The following is a 22,277-nucleotide window of genomic DNA, read 5'->3' on the forward strand; positions in this document are numbered from 1 at the left end:
TAGGAGATAAGAATTAAGAGCTGTGTTACAGTCATCTGTGCCAACCACAGTGGAGCAACAAATCATACTGAAATATAACTTGGTGGAGAAGCTCAGAACATTAGAAAAGGAAGACCAATTAGGTCAACTTCATTCTGTTGCTGATGTATAATTGCCTCTTTTAATTTAATCTCAAGTGTTTTGTCTACTCATTTTTTTTTACAAATTCTTATTCCTGCTTCAAGTGATTCACTCCACGGATTTACTATAAAGGATTTAATTTACTGCATACTAAGGAGAGGGTGAAAAAATATATATGTATGAAAGTATGTGTTTATATATATGCATAAATGCACATATGTATGTAGATTAACACATGTGTATATGTGTTTGCTTACATGTATGTGTGTAGGTGTATGGATATACAAAATCTACAAATCTCTATGTGCAAGTGGCTCTAGCACTCCCTGCATTACACTTTTATCAGAACTTGCACTTTTACCCTTCTCTAACTTCGTTCTTCTCCCATTATCATACTCATTTATAATTTTTAGCATTTTCTTTTTCTTCTTCCATTGCCCTCCTATCATAAGCTTAAGATGAATCATTCCATGCAAAGGAATCTTTTTTAATTTGGGTTTTTTTTTTTTGGCAAGGCAATGGGGTTAAGTGATTTGCCCAAGGTCACATAGCTAGGTAATAAAAGTCTGAGGTTGGATTTGAACTCAGGTTGTCCTGACTCCAGGGCCAGTGCTCTATCCCCTGCCCCCAAAGGGAATCATCCTAAAAGATATTTGGCAAACATATGTTTCTAATTGGATTTTGGTTTTTAGCTTCTGGGGATTCAGAACTGTCTTTTTTTTATAATTTTATAATTTTATATTTTTTTATAATTTAGAAGTTTTATTTCAAGAGGCAGTGAAACATAGTGGAGTGTTAGAAATAGAGTCAAAAAGGCTGGAATTTAAGTTTTCCCTCTCATTCTTATTAGCTCTGTGACAAGGTTCAACCATTTAATCTCCCAGCCTGAGGTAACTATTTTAAAATTCTTCTATAAGATTATGGACTGATTGTCATCAATATCCATGAGAGTCTTCTCAGAGTTCTTTGCTGTATTGACCTAGGTTATAGGTTAAATACAAAATTGTTCAATATCCTTTAATTACTTATGACCTACCAATAAAGTATTATGATGGTGTCCAACTATGAATAGTCATTTGCACATGAAATAGTCAAGAAAACAGGAAAATAATTGATTCTCTGAGTGATTTTGTGGAATTTGGATCAAATTACAGGTAAATGCCATCATGATCCACTCCAAGAGACTATACTTAACATTTATATTACTGACATTTATTAAGTATTGTTCAAGCATTACTTGAAATAAATCATTTCTCAGAACTTGAAGATTTCTTTGGAAATTTTCCTTGAGAAGCTATTAGTTTCAGTAGAATTTGACCTCTATTCTATGATCAAAACTCCAGGATTTCTGGAGCTCCCATATATCCACCTTGTTAGATAGGACAAGGCTTCAGGAAGTTATTATAATAGAAATGAGCCTAGTCTATTCCAAAGACACTTCTACCCCTGGCAGTGGTGCCAGCATAGGGCCCAATCAACTTTCAGACTCAGCCCTAAACCAGATCAGTCCTACACACACACTCACTTTACTCCCAGCCAATGGGGAAATAATAAGTATAGTCATGGTACACTAGATTCCCAAAAGGAGATAAAATATAACTACTTCAACAAGAGTCAACACACTAGGAAAAATACACAAAATACCTACAAGGAAAGTTTTAAATAATTGATCAATGTTCAGGCAGCTAAGTGGCACAATAGATAGCACACTGGCCCTGGAGTCAGGAGGCCCTGAGTTCAAATTAACTAGCTGTGTGAACTTGGGCAAGTCACTTAACCCCATTGACTTGAAAGAAGCCCCCCCCCCCAAAAAAAAAGAATTGATCAGTATTACACGACTTCTTAAACTCCAAAGACTCACATGGATTTATTATCTGAAAGTCAAATCTGCTCATATCTTAGATATCATAATTTCACTGAAATTTCTCTGTAAGCATTTTTAGCCTTCTAATACCAATGACTATATATATGATTGATGTGATTCAAAGAAATAAAATAATAGTCATTGTGATATAGTTTGAGAGAATTACAGATCTGATCCTCTTAAAGAAATTATTTTTTCTTTAGTTTTGAATACTTTGGATCTTCATACCTGATTTTCATTTCTAGTTTATTTGAAACTTTTTTTTCCTCTTACATCTTCTCCTCTTCATATCTTCTCTCTCCAAAACCAACCCTTCTACACAAACATATGATCCTATGACCTCTTGACTTCTCCATTGAATTTTTTTTTTTTAGGTTTTTGCTAGGCAATGGGGTTAAGTGGTTTGCCCAAGGCCACACAGCTAGGTAATTTATTAAGTTTCTAAATCTAGATTTGAACTCAGGTACTTCTGACTCCAGGTCCGGTGTTCTATCCACTGCACCACCTAGCCGCCCCCTTCTCCATTGAATTTTAAAACACTCAAGTCTCCCCCATGCTTAAAAAAAATCCTAGATCTTAACAACTTCTCAATTCCTTTATTTCTACTCCCTTTTTAGTCAAACTCTTGGAAGATTGGGGGAGGTGGGATAGAGACTGTCTACATGTATTGCCTCTACTTTCTCTCCTTTGAGTCTTCAACTCTTTGCAATATGATTTCCAAGGTCATTCATCATTCAACAAAAACTGCTTTCTCCAAAATTACAAAGAATATGTTAGCCTTTTCTTAGTCTTCATTCTTCTTGATCTCTCTGGAGGATTTTACACTTCTGATCACTTCTTCCTTCTGTATTACTTTCTCTTTCTAAGTTTTCCTTATATCTTCTTTCTTGATTCTACTTCCTTCAAGACCATTCTTCAGCTTTTTGTAACTAGTTCATCATCCATAACTATGTTCTCTCTAAAGGCTCTGACCTGAGATCTCTTGCAAAACTCTCCCATTCAGTGACTGCATCAGTTCCCATGGATCTAATTATTATGTCTATGCAAGTGAATTCCAAATATCTAGCCCTAGGTTCATTTTTGAATTTCAGTCCCCTATTGGATTATCTATTGGATATTACAAATTAGATATCCCATATTCATCTTAAATTAGCATGTCCAAAAATAAAGAAATCATTCCCCTTAAAATTCACCCTTCTTCCAAACTCTCCTCTTTCTGTCAAGGGCGATAGATAGATAGATAGATAGATAGATAGATAGATAGATAGATAGATAGATAGATAGATAGATATTAAATCATTCTAAATCCTTTCAGTTCTACCACCAGAACATCTCTTGGATCCAGTAATTTCTCTCTTACTCTCACAGCATCCCACCCAAGTCCAGGTTCTCATCACATCTCACCTGGACATTTGCAACAGTCTTCTAATGGATTTCCCTGAATCAAGTCTATTCCCAACCTAATCCAACCTGTACACAACTGCCAAAGTGGTTTTCCTAAGGTTTAATTTGGACCATGTAACTCACCTATTCAGTAAAGTCCAATTGCTATCTTATTACTCTTAAGATCAAATGTAAGGATTTTTCTTTTATTTTTAAAGCCTTTAGCAATTTTGCCCCAACATATTTCCAGCCTCCTCCTCCTCCTTTCTTTTTTCTTTTTCTTTTTCTTTTTTTCTTCATCTTTTTTCTTCTTTTTTCCTTTTCTTCATTCTTTTACTTCCTTTTTCCTCTGTTTCTCTCTCTCTCTCTCTCTCTCTCTCTCTCTCTCTCTCTCTCTCTCTCTCTCTCCCTCTCCCTCCCTCCCTCCCTCCCTCCCCCTCTCCCTCACTCCCTATGTGCTATTTCTTATGCACAATCATCTCCCATTTCTATACCTTTATCCTGGCTATGCTTAGTATCTTAGAATTTGCTCCCTCTTCACTTTGCTTCTTATATCCCTTATTTTCCTTCAAAACTGTGATAAAATTCCATCTTCTTTTAGTTTTTTTATTTTTTCTAAGTTTAAACATTAAAAGATGTATTTCCACATACATAGAACACAAACTGTGAATCTCCATTACATACCTCTTGCTATTTAGAAGTATATAATAAAGTATATAAAATAAATTACTTTCAAGATTGCCTCTTCAACATGAAATGTTTCCTGATCCCCTCCCCAGATATTAGTAGTCTCCCCACAAAATGAAAACCTTATAATTTTTTAAACATATCATTTCTTTTAATAAAATGTAAGTTCTTTGAAGATGGGGAGACTTTTTTTTGCCTTCTAGCACGTAGCAAAATGCATGGCATATAATAAAGGATTAATAAATACTTGTAGATTGACTGATCACCTGATTTCCAGACAGTTGTATAAGCACAAAATACTTGGTGGTTCTTCTTCTTTATCCTCTATATACCTCTCAGAACCTTTCCCTCATATATCTTACTTCTAATAATGTCATTACTAGCCACTGAAATGGCTCTTCAAAGTCCCTATTTGTCCCATGCAACATTAGACACTATAATACATTGTTACTTATGTGTCCTTTTTTGTGGGATTGCAACATTTGCATAGCCAATATATCTAGTATAGTGTTCTGCATATGCTTAATAAATGGGGTGTGGGGGTTGGTCCTAGCTATATTCTAGCTCAACATTTCCGAAAAAGAACTTGTTATATATATATATATATATATATATATATATATATATATATATATATATATCCCCTTAATCAAATCCTTATTCTGACTTAACTATTTCTGACAATGACATCACCATCTCCCTGTTATCTATACACAAAAACCCTGTTTGTTTGGGGTTGTTTTTTTTTTAGTTTTTCTTCCTCTGTCAACTCCTTCCATAGACAATTAGTTTCAAATTTGTATAGTGTCTACCTGGATTGCAATAACAGCCTGGTCTCTGAACCTCTATTTTCCTTCTGCTCTGCCATGTTCTGAATATTTTCAGGTTTCTTCCATTAACACTGATTTGTTCATATCTCTTCTCTGCTCAAAACCCTTCAATAGCACCCTATTGGCCAAATAAAGTACAAAAGTCACCCTGTGGCCTTCTCCACACAAATCCATTCGATGTGGTCTAAATTACAGCTAGACTCCATCACTTTGTCACTTGTATAGATCCAGCACTAATCTGTTTCTTGATTTTTTTTTATTGTTTTATTTTATTTTCAGTTCTGAATTTTATTCCTCCCAATTCCCCTACTCACTGAGAAGACAAGGAAAACAAAACCATCATATACATGTAGAATCAAGCAAAACAAATCCCTGCTTAGCCATGTTTAAAAAAAACAGACAAAAAAAGGTTCAATTTATGCTCATAGTCTCTCTGTCTGGAAGTGAAACATCATGTTTCATGTTGCACTCTGAATCTAGAATTTCTCCTCATACCTCCTTTGTAGTTGATACAGGTCTTGAAACCCATCCATCCTCTAAAAGAACTCAAATCTGAGTGCCCATTGAGACATCAACTTCTTCTTTAACCTTCCCAACATCCAGTACTTTTCATGTAATTGGCATTCAGTAAATGGTTATTGAATGAATAAATCTGAGCAAAGTAAAAATCTTTACAGAACATAGAACAAGCTTTTTTTCTACCAACATCTCATGAAATTTGATAATTTCTAGCATTCTTTAAAGCAGAATTTATCACCAATTTGTTATATTTTATGCAGGCTCAGATCCAGATATTCCAAATGAGAGGGTGGGGCTATAGATTAAATAGAATAAATAATAATATCATTCATTTGGATTTAATTCAATAAATATTTTTTAATCATCTAGTAATACAAGTTAGGCACTGGGAATAGTCAAAAATGAAACATTCTCTGCCCTCTATTAGTTTATATTCTATCAAGAAGATGCAACGTGTACATATAAAAGTAAAAATAAAATTAGTTGAAGACTATGAACAACTTGGGAGGAGGGGACTCAAAGAAAGCTTTGTTTAAGAAGTGACACCTGAGTTGAGACTTGAGGGAAACCAGAGATTATGAAAAGCAAAAAGTAAAGAGGAAGTGCTTTATAGACTTGGAGGGGCAGCCACTGAATGAAAATTGGTTAAGAAATATTGAGTCTGGCAATTTCTTAAGGAAGGGGAAGACCTGAGTACATTTGTTGACAGCATCAGGATTATAGAATCACAGATTTAAAAGAAATTATTGAATAGGGAGATTATGGATATGAAAGAGAGGTGGACATCTTGAAGGGGCACAAGAAAGAGGACAAGCTCCTTCAAAAGGTGAAGAGGACTAAGAAGATGTTGTCATGAACAAGGACTGACATTTCTTCCTTAAACACAAGAACTAAGGAGGAGAGAATGGGGGAAGTGATCTGAGACACAGTAGGAGGAATAGGGAGCTTGTAGCAGATAAGCTTTGTTTTATTCACTAAGATAAAAAAACAAGTACTTCTGGTGAGAGAGGGCAAGGGGACTAGGAAACAGTTTTAGATACCTGAAGAAAGTGAAGGATGAAAGAATTGTCATAATGAGTGAAATAGCACTGATTACTCAGGTGACATTCAATAATACAAATCTGCAGTTGAACCACTCATCAAGGTTGTATGACTTTCTCCAAAAGGATTCAGGAGCATGCTAATAGAAACAAAGAAAAAAAGCATTTGGGGTAAAACAATTGGATATTGGATCAAAGAATAGCTAATCACAGGGTGAAAGCTATGGAGGCAGGAAAATGGAATCAGATTGAGATTGCTGGCCTGGGAGAACAGACATTGGAGAGAAACTAAACATAAAGGGGAAGACTATGAATCAGTTGCTATCTTTGCTGGAAAATAATGTTATGCTGGGTCATGTGTAGGCTGGCCCTAAATGCAAGATTCAGATCTGGAGAGATTGAGTCAGTTAGATAAACAGTGAATTTAAGCCCCTTTTATGAAATATAAACAAACACTGAGTGAAGATACATAAATATTCCACAAGCATATACAGGTGCAGCTCTCCAAGCCCTTGCCCCAAGGGATTATATCCAAGACAATAGCAGTACCCTGTATAAGAATCAACAAATTCAACTCCAAAGAGCTACCCTTTCTTCTTGATCCTAAAAATGAGCCTTAGTGCATTCAGCATATTTCTGTTCCAAATCCCCATGACTAAAGGGTACACATGTAATTTAAATCATTAATAATATGTAACCTAACAAGACCCCTCAGGGCCCAAAGCCTTAAAAAGAACAAATAAGGCAATTCACCATCTCAGTTCAGTCATTGCCACATTAGGACCAAAACCATATATTACACTCAGGAATAAATGTCCCAGATCATCATTCCAAGCTAGCAAATAAATTACCTAAGGTATACTCATCAAAGAAGAGAAAAAAGAGCAGTTATAGTTAAAACTACAACCACTGTCCCAAACTCAGAACATCCTGCCATGATGTCACCAGATTAAAAATGATGATCACCAATCAAAAAGATCTCAATGGAGCCTGAGGTCAGCTGAAAACACACCACGGTGGCAGCAAGCAGGAACTTGAAGCTGGCCACCAGAATCAGAATTATTCAAAGGATATGCCTGTCATGTTGCATCTGCAAAAATATAATTGTATGAACTAAAGAGTTTAAAGACATTAAAAAGTTTATAAGCAGTTTGCTTGCAATCTGCCTCTGAGTCTAAGATAAAATCTTTCCTCTGTTTGCTCTGCTTCTCATTTCCTATTCCAGAGTCCCTTGGCTATCATCTCTCACTCATGCAAACACTCACCTCTTGGTGAGTGAAAGCAAAATTTTTAGCCAAGACTATAAAGATCTCTAAGCTTTTACAAGGATGCCATTGACCATCCTCTGCCTTTTGCTCTTGTGATAAACAGAAGAATTAACTAAGCAAACCCTTCTTCTATTTCTCAGGGACTTAAAATAGGATGAGTTGGGCTCAACAGAGGTCCATCAGTGGATTCAATTTGTCTGAAACCAACCTCTTCATTGTTTCTTAGAGTACAATTAGTATTCCACATTAATAGACCGTAACTTATTCAACCATTCCCCAATTGATGGATAGTCTCTCAACTTCCAATGTTTTGTCACAACAGAAAGAACTGCTCTATATATACACTGTGTGTCTATGTACTTTGTATCTATCTATATCTATAAATATACATATCTATATTTATAGATATACATAAAGATATCAAATGTTTGTATGTATAACTCCTTTTTCTCATTCTTTAATCTGTGTAGTACTAATATAGTAGCAATATTTCTGGTGAAGCCTCAGAAATAGAAGGGTTTGCCAAGTTAATCCTTCTGCTTAGCACAAGTGAGAGGGTGGTCAATGGCATCCTTGTAAAAGCTTAGAGATCATTAAAATCTTGGCTAAAAGTTTTAGTTTCTCCCACCTAGAAGTGGGTGTCTCCAAGAGGGAGAGATGATAGTGTAGACATAGTTTAGAACTATACCTTTTGGACATAACTCCAAATTATTTTTGAGAATAGCAGGACTAGAAAAGTACAAAAGTAGGCGGCTTAGTCCTACCTGATCTAAAATTATATTATAAAGCATCAGTCATCAAAACTGTCTGATATTGGCTAAGAAATATAGTGGTGGACCAGTGGAATAGACTAGGTGCATTAGCAGGAAACGATTATAGTAATCTGCTGTTTGAGAATTGCAGGACTAGTTCACAGCTCCACCAAAAGTACATTTGTCCGTCTGTCTGCATTGGGCATAGACATTTTCTGTCATCCTAGTCATCTTTGTGTTTGGTATACCTCAGAGTTGTTTAAATTTGTATTTCTCTAATTATTAGTGATTTGGAATTTTTTTAAGTAGTCATTGATAGCTTTGATTTTTTTTTCCTGTAACTGCCTAGTTGAATCTTTTAGCCCTTTATCATTTGGGGAATGACTCTTATCTTTAAATATTTTAGAAATGAAATAGTTATCAAAGACAATTGCTGCAAAGGTTTTTTGACACATTTTCCTTCTTTTCTTCTCACTTTAGCTGTATTAATTTTGTTTGTACCAAAACTTAACTTTTATATAATCAAAGCTTTTGATCTCATGTTTGATCATAAAATCTTCCCCATCCAAAGATATGCAGGTAATTTCTTCATTGTTTCTTATTTTGAACTTATGATTGCATTCAGTGTGAAATCTTGTTGACAATACCTAGTTTTTGCCAGACTACTTTGCAGTTTTCCCAATCACTTTTAGGAAATATTAAGTTCTTTTCCCAATAGTAGGGGTCTTTGGACTTATCAAACAATAGGTAAATGTGCTCATTTGCTTCTGTATATTCATTTAGTCTATTCCACTGATCATCCTAGCTATTGCTTACTTACCAAACCATTTTGATGATTCCTGCTTTGTAGCATAGTTTGATATTTGATATTGCAAAGCCACTTTCTTTGCCCTTTTTGTTCAATGATTTTCTTAAAATTTGTAACCCTTTTTTTTCCTCCAGATGAATTTTTTTAACTTTATAAGGTAATTCTTTAGTATTTTGGTATGGCACCAAATAATAAATTAAGATAGTGTTGTCATTTTATTATATTGACTCAGCTTACCCATAAGCAATTAATATTTCTCTGGTTGCTTAGATCTGTCTTTATTTGCATAAGAAGTGTTTTGTAATTAGTTATACCTAATCCCTAGGATTGTTTTGGAAGGTAGATTCCCAAGTATTTTGTGATGCCTTGACCTATTTTAAATGGAATTTCTCTTTCAATATCTTCTAGCTGGATTTTGTTGCTAATATGCAGAAATACTAATGATTTGTGTAGGTTAATTTTATATTCTGCAACTTTGCTGAAGTTAATTGTTTCCATTAGTTTTTTAGTTGACTCTCTAGGGTTCTGTAGGTAAACCATCATATCATCTACAAAATGTGATAGTTTTGCTTCCTTACTGCCTTTTGCTTGTTGGCAAATACTTTTTCTTGTCTTATTGTTACAACTAGCATTTCTAAGACAATGGATAGTAGTGATAATAGAGATCTTTGCTTCACTACTGATCTTATTAGAAAAACTTCTAGGTTTTTACTATTACAGATAATGCTTATTCTTGGTTTTAGATAATACTTATCACATTAAGGATATCTTCACTTCTGTTTTCTAGTACCTTTAACAGGTATGAGCACAGCCAAGTAATTATTATGTGTCTGAGACCGGATTTGAACTCACCTGACTCCAGGGCCAGTGCTCTATCCACTATGCCAACTAGCTTCCTCCATTGTAATTTTTCAAAAGATTTGTCTGCTTCTACTGAAATAATCATATGATTTTGTCTGGTTTTGCTATTCATATAGTCAATTTTGCTTTTAGTTTTCCTAATAACCATTCTTGCATTCCTAGGATAAATCTAGCATTGCCATACTGTATGATCTTTATTCTATTTTGCTATAATCTTCTTGTAGTATTTTATGAAATTAAATTCAAATTTTTATACCAATATTCATAAGGGAATCTCTACATTGATTCTCCCTGGTTTAGGGATCAAAACCATAATTCTGTCATAGAATGTGGAAAGACACCTTTACAAATTTTTTGGTTTATGTAGTGTTAGAAATAATTGTTCCTGGGGTGGCTAGGTGGCATAGTGGATAGAGCACCGGCCCTGGAGTCAGGAGTACCTGGGTTCAAATCCGGTCTCAGACACTTAATAATTACCTAGCTGTGTGGCCTTGGGCAAGCCACTTAACCCCATTTGCCTTGCAAAAATGTAAAAAAATAAAATAAAATAATAATTCTTTAAATGTTTTATGGAATTTATAAGTCTGACTATCTCATCCTAAGGTTTTTGTTCTGTTTTTCTTACAGAGCTCATTTATATCTTGTTCAATATGTGAATTCACATTCACAATTATTATTATGACTGTATTTTCCTTCCATCCTATTCCTGTATACTTATCCTTCACTTCTTTACTCTGTCCCATTCTCAAAAACATTTTTTTTTGTTGCTAACCATTGTATCTCTTACTCTGCCCTCCCTTTCTTTTTTCTTTTGGTAAGGTAATGGAGTTAAGTAATTATTAAGTGTCTGAAACTGGATTTGAACTCAGATCCCCCTGACTCCAGGGCCAGTACTCTATCCATTGCACCACCTAGCTGCCCCCTTCCTTTCTTTTAGCCCCTTTTTCCTCCCACTCCCTTTTGGGTAAAATGAATTTCTGTAATCAACTGTGTATTTATGTGCATCCTTGAACCAGTTCAGATGATTATGAGATTCGTTTTTTCCACTCCTTCTCCCAGTCTCCTATATAGTACAAACTCTTCCTTTTGTAACCTATTTATGTGAACTAATTTCCAATTTTTCCTCTCATTTCCCACCTCTTCTAGTACATTTCTCTTCTCCATCCTCCATTCTTCTTTTGAGATCATATCAATATAATGGAATCACACCTCTGTCTCATGAGATTTTCTCTAAGACCCCAGGTGATGATAGTTGATTCCTGTCCTTTGTTATCGAGGAAGACCAAAAATGATATCACTATGTTGGAGACAAATTACAGTATGTCCAACTGTGACTGATCAGCCCAATACAAGCTCAGAATGCTCTTCTGCAGGTTGGGCACAAATAATCCATGTGAACACCTGGGATAGGTACTCTAAACTTACATATGTCACCTTTCCTTTGAGCTGCTTCAATTCTGCCCTTCTCCTAGAGCACAGCACCCTCATTGATGAGGGCATACCATGCTGGATAGTCCTGTGCCAATGTCTCCCATGTTACACAGTCAGTTACAGAGTTCTTAAGAGAGACCTCCAGGATGTCCCAGTTTCACTTCTTCTGACCCCTTATGAACATTTGCCCTGTGTGAGTTCTCCATACAATAGTCTTTGTGGGAAGTGTACTTCTAGCAGTCTAAGATGGCCAGTCCATCGTACTGTATTCACTGTAGTAATGTTGGAATTCTAGGCAGTTTAGTTCAAGAAAATACCTCAGTGTCTGTATCTTATCCTGTCAGGTGATCTTCAGAATCTTCCTAAGACAATTTAAATGGAAGCAATTCAATTTCCTGACATGGCACTAGTAGACTGTCCAGGTTTCAGAAGCATGAGGTCAGCACAATGGCTCTGTAGACCTTCAATTTGATAGTCTAATACCTCTTCTGTCCCACACTGTTCTGAGGGATTACTTGTATCCTCTTTCCATATAAAATTGTAAATAGTGTTATATTGTTTGGTTCCTTATGATTTTTCACTCATAATAACCTTTTTTGTGCTTCTCTCGAATCTTGTATTTGAATATCAAATTTTCTATTCAGTGTAGTCTTTTCATCAGGAATAGTTGATATTTCAAAATCCTCTATTTCATTAAATATCCATTTTTTCTATGTATATTTTTTCTGCTGTAGTCCCCAGTTTTACTGGAGAAATTATTCTTGGCTGTTATCCTTGGCCCTTTGCCTTCCATATTATCATATTCTAAAACCTCTTTTTCTTTTATGTGGTGACTGCTAAATCTTGCATGATCCTGACTGTGATTCCATGATCATTGAATTCTTTCTTTTTAGTTACTTGAAGTATTTTCTCCTTGAGCAGGAAGTTCTGGATTTTGGCTTTAATATTCATGGGAGTTTTTACTTTGATGGAATCTTTTTAGGAAGTGACTGGAAGACTCTTCACAAATTTGCATGTCATACTTGTGCAGGGGCCATGCTTATCTTCTCTGTATCATTCCAATTTTAGTATATGTGCTGCCGAAGCTAGCACATGACTGGAAGACTCTTACAATTATTCTTTGCCCTCTGGTTCTAAAATATCTGAGCAGTATTCCTTTATAATGTCTTGAAATATGATGTTTAGGTTCTTTTCTGCTGTTCTTCTTGGTTTTCTAGTAGCCCAATGATCTTAAATGAGCTTCCCTCAAACTATTTTCCAAGTAATTTGTCTTTCTATAAAGTATTGCATAATTTTTCCATTTTTTTGACCATTATTTTTTGGTGTCTCATGAAATCATTTGCTTTCATTTGTCAATTCTAATCTTTAAGGTGTTATTTTCTTCAACAATGTTTTAATCTCCTTTTTAAAGCTGTTAATTCTCTTTATATAATTTTCTTGCATAGCTCTCAATTCTTTTCTCATTTTTTACCTCCTGCTGCTCCTTTTCTTCTGTGGCTGTGTCTTGAGCTTCCATCTCTCCATATTAACTCTTTATAAAAGTCAGGTTCTTTTTTCCCCTCATTCTTCCAACCTACTTCTTGACTTTGGATTATGTATTCATCTTGAGTTCTACTGATTTCTGAGGGCAATGTCTAGCTGGCATGAACATTTCTTCCTCTTCACGGTTTTGGCTCAGAAGTTCCCTGAAATATGTTTCTGACCCAATACTTCCTTCTCTGATTCTCAGTCTTATAAAGCTTACTGTTCTGGACTCTGAAATGCTCCTCACTGATGCTGCCATTGCTGCACTTCTAGCCTATCTGCACTACAGTGTTCACAGACTATCTTCCAAGTTGCTATGTCCTGAAAAAATATGACTCACTGTGATTTTTCTTGGCTTTCTCATCATAATTTGATCTGGTACATTTTCTAGGTTTTTATGGAGGTGTGTTGGGTCAACTGGTCAAAAGTGCCAACTCTTACTTTGCCATCTTGCTTCCACCTCCTTAAACACACAGTAGTCTGAGCTGTTCAAAAGGCAAGTACTAAGTGGCTCAGTGTCCAGATCCTCTCAGGGAGTCAACTAGGTGGTCAGAGATGAAAGTTATGAGGGAGAAAGACTCTTTGAGATATCACCATGTAGATCAACAAAGAGGATGTTGGCATCAGTGAACCCAAGTTTAGAACATTTCTAGGTCCTCTCTAACCTAATAAAGTCCATGTCTGCTGATAGGGTAGAAATCTTAACAGTGTCCCCAGGGATATGACTCTACTTGGTGTTATTATGAGAAATGATTTGGAAAACTATAAGGTTTTCCAGTGGAATAATCCAGGTTGATGGAATAGTAACTGAACTAAAGTCATACCCCACAAATCCTATATCTGGATTATATATTTGAGCTGACTTATAGGGGTACATACTTTTAATCATCCTCCCAAAACAGTAATCTTTTTTCCTCATATGATTATTCCTCCTATATCCCCACAGACCATAGTGTTCTGAAAGCCATCTTCCATCAAATAAACTGTCACCTGAACATAGAATCTGAACTTCTTTAAATCCATTGATAAGAATTGAACAAGTTTGGGGAACTTAGTCCCCCTTCTGATAATCTATAGATTCTATAACAACATGGTACCCAAAATTAGTAGAGGCAGATGAGGCATCAAGACGAAGAACTCCATTGTTCTTCCATACTATTCTCCTGACATTTATCAACCTCATGTTTTAATAATAATTATAAACTCTCACCAATACAAGGCTTCTTGACTCTTAGTGTGAGCCACCTGAGAGAGCAGAATTACTTGAGTCTGCCTAACAACTGGGAAGCTCACCTTACATTCAGTCTTCAAAAGCATATATACCCAATCTTTCACAGCAATAAATAGGGAGACGTTCATAACAACCAACTGCTTCTAAACAGAAAGGATTCTGTCCAAGAATTTGGCTCTATTGCCTCTGAAAAGGGATATTTATAAAGGAAAGGGGGTGCTGTTCAGCCTGATCAAGATTATATAGAATATATATATATACATATGTATATATATATATATATATATATATATATATAATTATCAAATTAAGTTTCTTCTGAAATCTGCTTCCAGCCAGGAATAGAGTAACCAAATAATTTGTCCTAATAGAGTCAATGAATCTTGTTTGAGTTCCTCCTGAATCCATCCAGAGATAAACATCTTCTATCTGAATTTCAAAAGAAAATTAAAGCAAACTTACAAAAGGGGTCCTTAGGTAATTGCCTCAATTTATGGAAATCACAGGATTTATAGGATCTGGCACCAAAAAGGGTCTTTAGAGGCCATCCATTCTAACTCCTTGATTTTCCAAAAGAAGCAACTGTAGCCCAGAGATATGTAGCAAGAGACTTGGTGTATGAGACACTACCCATGTGAAACCTGGAATATGCTCACTGATGATTACAGTGGGCAGATACATCATTGCTTATCACAGATAGTTTGGTGAAAACAGAATAGGTTTTGTCTCTGTACATGGTTGCTGAATTCATTCCTTAGTCACTTAGTGATAAAAGAGAACTGAAAGCTTGTTTTCTTAGAAGTTTCAGTGACTGGGGATAACACAGATATTTCCTCCACTGTGACAGTGTTTTCTCTACAATGGAGCTACCAAATCCTCTCTTTTCAAAGGACTAATACTAGATACCCATTCTCCCATGTTCGGTGCAAAGAGCAAGAAGACAGAACTGCTAAAGCAATAATTTTGATATCAGCTTAAATGCCTTTTTATCCTGGACGGGACGTTCTTTGGAAGCTGATAGAAAAGGGATATGGAAATGATGTGGCAGAAGTATAAGGTCTGAATTTAAAGAAGGAACTATTTAAAAAGTTAATGGGTTAGTCTCCTGTAATAAAGTCCTTGAGCTCTTCTAGGGAAGAGCTACCTACTCCACATTCCTTTATTCATATTGATCCCAGGATCACACAATCTCCCTATTATTTTGTAACCTTTCGGCAGCATCCCTCCAGAATTTGCTGGTAGTCATCCGTTTGCATTTCCCTGAGTCACATTGCCCAGGGCAAAAAGTTCTACTTAGAACAGCTTCAAAACCATCCCAGTTCTATTCTTTAAAGAACAATAGCTTCCTTAATTGGGTGTGTTGGTTATTATACTATCTGGGCTGGACTAGAAAAGACTGAGATCCCTTCCAACTCTCATATTTTTATGAGCCATTTGCTTTGAATGTCTCTTTAGAGCCCATCTCTAAACCACTGTACTGTACCTTCCGCAGGATCATATATAACAGACTGCTCTCTGTTATTGACAGGTACTTATAGAGATAAATTGATTCATTTCAAAGAAATCTAGTATCTTACTTCCAGGAAAAGCCAGTGTTTTCAGAAGATGCTTCAGAAACCGACCAATCCTATACTTTGCACATAGTAGGCATAGTCATTTGAATGAATGAATGCATGAATGAATGAATGAATATAAATGACTAGATAGACATGATCCTGTATTTGATGTTGGGAGTGGTAAGTTTTCTTCCTTACACAGTAGATATTGAAAAACACTCTTGCACAGAGTAGACGCTCAGTGAATATTTGTTGAATTAATTAATTTACTCTATTTTTGGTGCTCAGCTACAAATGCTTAGGATGTTCCTGATGATATGATGCTTTTAAAAATTCTGTTATAGCACTTAACCTGGTGCCCTCTCTTGCAGTACTGCACTTTTACCAGTTGCCTAGGTACCATCTAAAGAAGAATTTCCATTTTACAATTTGTTCTAAATTTTAAAACCATTAATTTAATTGAGTGACCTTCTCATATTATGAGACACAGTAAAAGAACAGACTGATCAGGTTTCACTTACAGGCTTTATAATCTTAACTGCCTTAATCAAACCCCCATTTAATTCTTTTTCTATCCAACCAAAGGAAGCTCAATATTTCTAGTTTCTCTTTGACTCATGTGGCTAAACAGGTCATTTTAGTCTTTAGAAGTGCCAAATTGTCACCTCTTACATGCACTCAGTAAAAGAAAAGTAGAATAAAAACTTTTAGTTTCAGTAATTATCACTGACATTTTGCTTTATAGCATACTCCTGCCCTCATTACCATTGTCATCAAGGGATAAATTTGAAACATGTGCTGGCAATAACTTACATTGTAAGATCTACCTGATGAAAAAAAAATTATTGTGAAATCTGCGTTCTACTATGTCAAATCATTTTAGACTTTAATCATTTGGTGATTCTAGCAACATGCTCTTGTCACAGCAAGAATAGCATAAGCATTAAGGAGTTTGGGGCAGAACATTACACTGCTGACCACTTAATAGCACATTTCTGCCCTCATCTGTTGTCATCAAGGGATGAATTTGTCTAATGTGCTTTACACTAGCTCCAACTTCTTCTCAGTTAGCCAATCATCAACTATTGTGTGAATGTCTACTATTTCATATTCTTATAAAATTAGAAGATCATAGATTTGGCAGGACCCTAGAGGTCATTTACTCTAACTCTCCAATTTTACAGATGAGAATACTAAAGCCCAGAAAGGAGAAGAGACTTATCTAAGGTCAAACAGGTAGTAAATAGCAAAGCCAGGCTTGTAAAAGGTATTCAGAGAGAATAGCTCCTCTGGTGTGAGGGCTTGTCCTTTGCTGGGTTGCTTATCCATTATTAGTATCCACCTGTCACCCAAACTCTCCCCTGTGGCTTCAAGAAGCTATAGCCTGCACAATGGTCACACCCTAATATAAACCAACTCTGCAAACAGGCTAAGCCAGGTTGAAGTTAATCAACAGTTAGAGGAACCTCTATCCCATGCATGTGAATATTCCCCTGGTGGAAGGTGCAGTTGAGCACAATTTGTTCCAACATCCACTAAAACAAGTTTTGTGGAGCACTTAGTGTGTTGTGTAACAAATAAAACACCAAGGTCGTCTACTGCATCCCACACTATCACCAATCATTTTGACTTTTATCTTGCCACTGAATGTTGTTGACTGGAAGAGAGATGGAGTTTGAGAACTTTGTGAAACTCTCACTTGCAGCTATAACTTTCTCTATGTGTTGTTTTCCCCATTAGAATTGCACCTGAGAGCAAGGACTATCTTGCTTTTCTCTTTGTGTTTCCAAAGCATAGCCAGTACTTTGCACAGAATGAGAACTTAATAAATGCCTCATTCAGTCATGAATCTCACTTTTAAAGGAATAAAGAGGACTAAGAAAAGGTCTCAGTTTCTACTAGTGGCAAAGTTCATTTCACAAGATGGGTAATCTGAAACTCACTATCTAACCCTTAAAGGAAGTACTTTCTGGAGACTCCCTTAATAATAGTTTTGGTACATAATCCAATTCATCCCGTGCCCATCCACAGGTTGTGAATCTTGGTCTTTTATAGATCGTGTCACTTTGATAAATCTGTACTCCCCCCAACCATTCCCAAACAAACAAGCAAACAAAAAAAAATCCAGGGAAATCAAAACCACCTAGTTCTCTATTTCTGGTTTATATACCAGTTGAAGAGAATATTAGCTCTAAGTGCTATGTTTTATGCCCATCAGAAAATGAAGGTTTTTGTTACTTTGGTCTAGCACAATTCTTTGCATTTGTCCAGAAATTGTTCAGAATACAAAGCTTTGTAAAATAAAAATGATGGTTCTGCATCCCTATGGGCAAAATCATTATTTTCCTTTTGGATGTCTTCCATTTTCATTATAGAACCAGTTTGAAATTGGGAAAGATTTTTCTTTGATGAGTATTTTAAAGTGAGAACAAAAAGCATTTTGTTTTACACAAACTCACATAAACTTTTTTTTAAATTATGTTTTTGGATTTTTTTTTCTATAATTCAGATATCAGAGCAAAAAAGGCATCTTAATTCCAATTATTGTCTGTGTCTACTCAAGTTATTTTCAGCAATTTTTTACTTCTTTAGTAATGACTATAGTAAAATTCAGTGTGTGGTACTCATTGATACTGAAACTGCTCTGACAATATGAGTAACAGGATTTGGGGGTAGCTTGCTCTTCCCCCCCCCCCACAATACAAAGAACACTTTGCATGGTTAGATGTGAAAAAAACAATTAAAATGCAGCAAGGATATCTGGGGAGCTTCTAGTTTGGTGTGGTCTATGAGTTAAAGAGTGGACTGGGCATGAGACAAAAGTCAGCTGGGATCACTAAGGGAATTGCCTGTAATAAAAGATTCTATAGTGACTACTCAAGCCTGTGTAAACATAGAGGATCAGAAATGGAGATGGATTGAACAGAACTGTGTAAAACCCTTTTCCCAAGTATGTTCCAGGAAACAAGAAATGTTTCCCTTTCTTCCTCTTCTCCCTCTCTCACACCATCTCCTCCTCCTTTTCTCCTTTCTCTCCCTACCCTTTCCTCTCTTTCTTTCCTCTTGCCTAGTGGGTAAACATCTATATAAAAGAATACATATGGAAGATAAATTGGAGATAATCAACAAAAGGAAAGCACTGACATTAAGAGGAGACATCAGACTCAAAATTGAGATTCTGTCTAGGTAGGGGCTCTGGTCAGGTATGTTGTCCAAGTAGAGGTTTTTAGAGCATATGGAATTGCTCCTCTTTTCCTTTTTATTTAAAAAAGATTCACTTTAAAAATTCCGAACTTAAATATAAAAAAGCACTTTAATAAAAAGTATAACACAAAAAGAGAATTCTATATGGAAATATAATTCGTTGTTTCATATCACTAGCTTTCTAAAAAAACATAATGAGTTCTGCATTACTCTTTGAACTGTCTTGATTATGCTTCCTTCTGAACTTTATTTTCTTCTTTTATGTATATTTTTAAATATATTTTAATGACCTCTTTTTTGACATAACTAATACTAATCTCCATCTCCAATTGTTCCCTCCCCCGTAAAATCTGACCAAAAGAAGAAGGGGAAAAAAAAGACCATCTTCCTGACTCCCAGCACTCTATTCCCCTGAGATATCTCACAAAATATGTTTTAAGTCTGTGTGATGCAAGAATTGATTTTAGAGAACATGAGTAGGGAGAAAGAACAACAAATAGAGTTATATAGTAAGATATACAATTTGAGGGTAATTTGACTTAAGAATCTAAAGAGAACAGTTAAAAGACAAGAAGGAGTAACTAGCAGAAGATAAAAAAAAACAAAAGGAATTCATTTTGAACAATGCCAGGGTTATCAAACCAATACTTTGTGGAACTTGTCATTGATATGGGAGAAAAATTTGTATCGTGTTAACTAGCAAAGACAAACTCATCAGAAGATTTCCAGGGATAATTTAGGCATATCCCTATCCTAGAAACTTAGTCAAAAAGGACCTTCCTACTTCTTGAACTTGTTAGATCCTCATTGTCCTTGGTTTTAAATAGATTGAAGTGAGAAATCAGGTGTTAGTAATAAAAAGAAGAGACACAGAGCCGATGTAGGCATGACCTTCAAAATGTCAATACAAAGATAGCAGTTTAATCTAGTTCAACTGGCTATTTGATATTCCTTTTATGGACACATATGAATGGACTAGCTCAATGGGCTATCTAGTAAATTGCATTTCGTATTTTAAAAGTAGACATTAGTCATCTTGATTTTTTTATCTTATGTGGTTTGAGAGAGCATCCTTTTGATTGGTAATGGTTCTCATTAAACAAATCTTTCAACATTCTGGGGCTTGATACTATCAATCCAATATCCTTTGCATACAGGAGTAACTGAAGGTTATAACCATCCATAAGTAATACCTCTTGTATTTGGGCTAATGAGGAAGACTACTGAAAAAGTTAAATAGAATGGGACAGATAGCTAGCATTTCAATAGCAATTTAATATTTGCAAAACTCTTTGTATATGTTAATTCATTTGATCCTCACAACTCAATAAGATATTATTTCCCCAATTTTACTTTTAAGGAAATTGAAGTACAGATTTGCTCATGTTATAACTAGACATAGACAAACATTGGAGTAAGATTATGATATTTAACACAATCCTCTCTACTTATTAACATTTTTTGTTATTTTCTATTTTTATATCACAATAATTTTTGAAGATATCTCACCTCCCTTTGAACCTTCCCCCATAATAAAGAAAAACAGTCAACTAAAATTATTCAGTACTGCAACCAAAGAGCAACAATGAATACAATATTCTGTCTTACTCATCATCCCCTGCCTCTCTGCCAAAAAAAAGGATAATATGTTTCACTATCTATTTTGCTGAGCCACTATTGGCTTTTCAATTAAACAAAATTTAGCCTCCTTTAATTGGACTTTTCAATTATATTGTTTGTCATTGTGTAAATTGTTCTCCATGAGCTGTTTATTTCAGTCTACATAAATTAATGTAAATCTTTTCATGGAAAAGCCCTGAATTTAGAGTCAGAGGACCTGACTTTGCAACTTACTATTTTTAAGATCTTGAGCCAAGTTACATTATTTTCTGGGCCTCAGTTTTCTTTCATCTGTTTTCTTGGTTGGATAGGGTGATCTCTGAGATCTCTTCTAGGTCTGAATCTATAACCCTTTCTTCCTGTGCATACTTCTATCTTAGTAAGTTGCCATAACTTCTAAGATATATAGAGAATTGAATCAAATTTAAAAGGTTATAAATTATTCCCCAGTTTTGAACTAGTCAAAGGATATGAACAGTTTTCAAATGAAGAAATTAAAGATATATATATATATATATATATATATAAAATCATATGGAAAAATGCTCCAAATCATAACTGATTAGAGAAATGCAAATTAAAACAGCCATGAGGTACCACCTCACACCTATCAGATCGGCTAAATGACAAAAAAGGAAAAATGATCAATATTGGAGAGGTTGTGGGAGGATTAGGATATCAATGTACCATTGGTGGAGTTGTGAATTAATCCAACCATTCTAAAGAGCAATATGGAACTATACCCAAAAAGCAAAAAAACTAATCATACCCTTTAACCCAGCAATACTAACACTAGATCTATCTAGAAGAAATCATAAAAGATGAAAAAAGTGCCACATGTTCCAAAACTTTCATAGAATCACTTTTTTGTGGTGGCAAAAAAATTGGAAATTGAGGGGTTATCCATCAATTGGAGAATGGATGAACAAGATATGGTATATGAATGTTATGGAGTATTATTGTTCTATAAGAAACCATGAATGCTCGAACTCTAGAGGAGCATGGAAAGAATTACAGGAACTGATGCTGAGTGAAGGGAGAAGAACCAAGAGAACATTATACATATTATCAACAAAGTAGTTATAGCTGAGAGTGAGTTGATCAACTTTGATGAATGCAGTTCTTCTCAGAGAGCTGGAACAACCCTGAGAGACCTGTTATTGATAATACTATCCACATCCAGATGAAGAAAAACAAAACAACAAAACAAAATAAAATAAAAACAAACTACAGAATCTGAATGAACACTATATTTGCTTTTTAAAAATTTCTTTTTTCTTCTTATCTTTTCCCTTAGTCCTAACTCATACAGAAAAATGATTACTCTGTAAACATGTTAAATACATTATATGTACAACATTCACTAAAAATTATATAGCATTATTATGCATGTGGATGACTGTTGAAAAAATTTCATAAACATGTAATTGAAAAAATAAAATATCAATTGGGGAAAAAAGGTGCCACAGATATTACTGTCTAAGCTCCCTAACCCTCATATAAGATACCAGGTTCAATTTCATTTGAAATTTCCCCAGTGTCCACTGCCCAACACAATCTACATAGTAAGTGTCCATCA

General features: G+C 35.2%; 1 protein-coding gene and 1 non-coding gene across 9 annotated transcripts in view; one reads left to right on the forward strand and one right to left on the reverse strand.

The window, feature by feature from the left end:
• The window catches only part of DMD (dystrophin), a 2,282,785-nt gene that overhangs the window by 2,026,699 nt on the left and 233,809 nt on the right, over positions 1-22,277 (forward strand). The gene's annotated exons all lie outside the window — the stretch shown is intronic.
• LOC141510428 (U6 spliceosomal RNA) lies at positions 12,549-12,655 on the reverse strand. The gene has a single exon (XR_012474917.1). It is a non-coding gene; the product is annotated as a U6 spliceosomal RNA (small nuclear RNA).

This window comes from Macrotis lagotis, chromosome 1, assembly GCF_037893015.1.
Source record: "Macrotis lagotis isolate mMagLag1 chromosome 1, bilby.v1.9.chrom.fasta, whole genome shotgun sequence".
NCBI classification, from domain to species: Eukaryota; Metazoa; Chordata; class Mammalia; order Peramelemorphia; family Peramelidae; genus Macrotis; species Macrotis lagotis.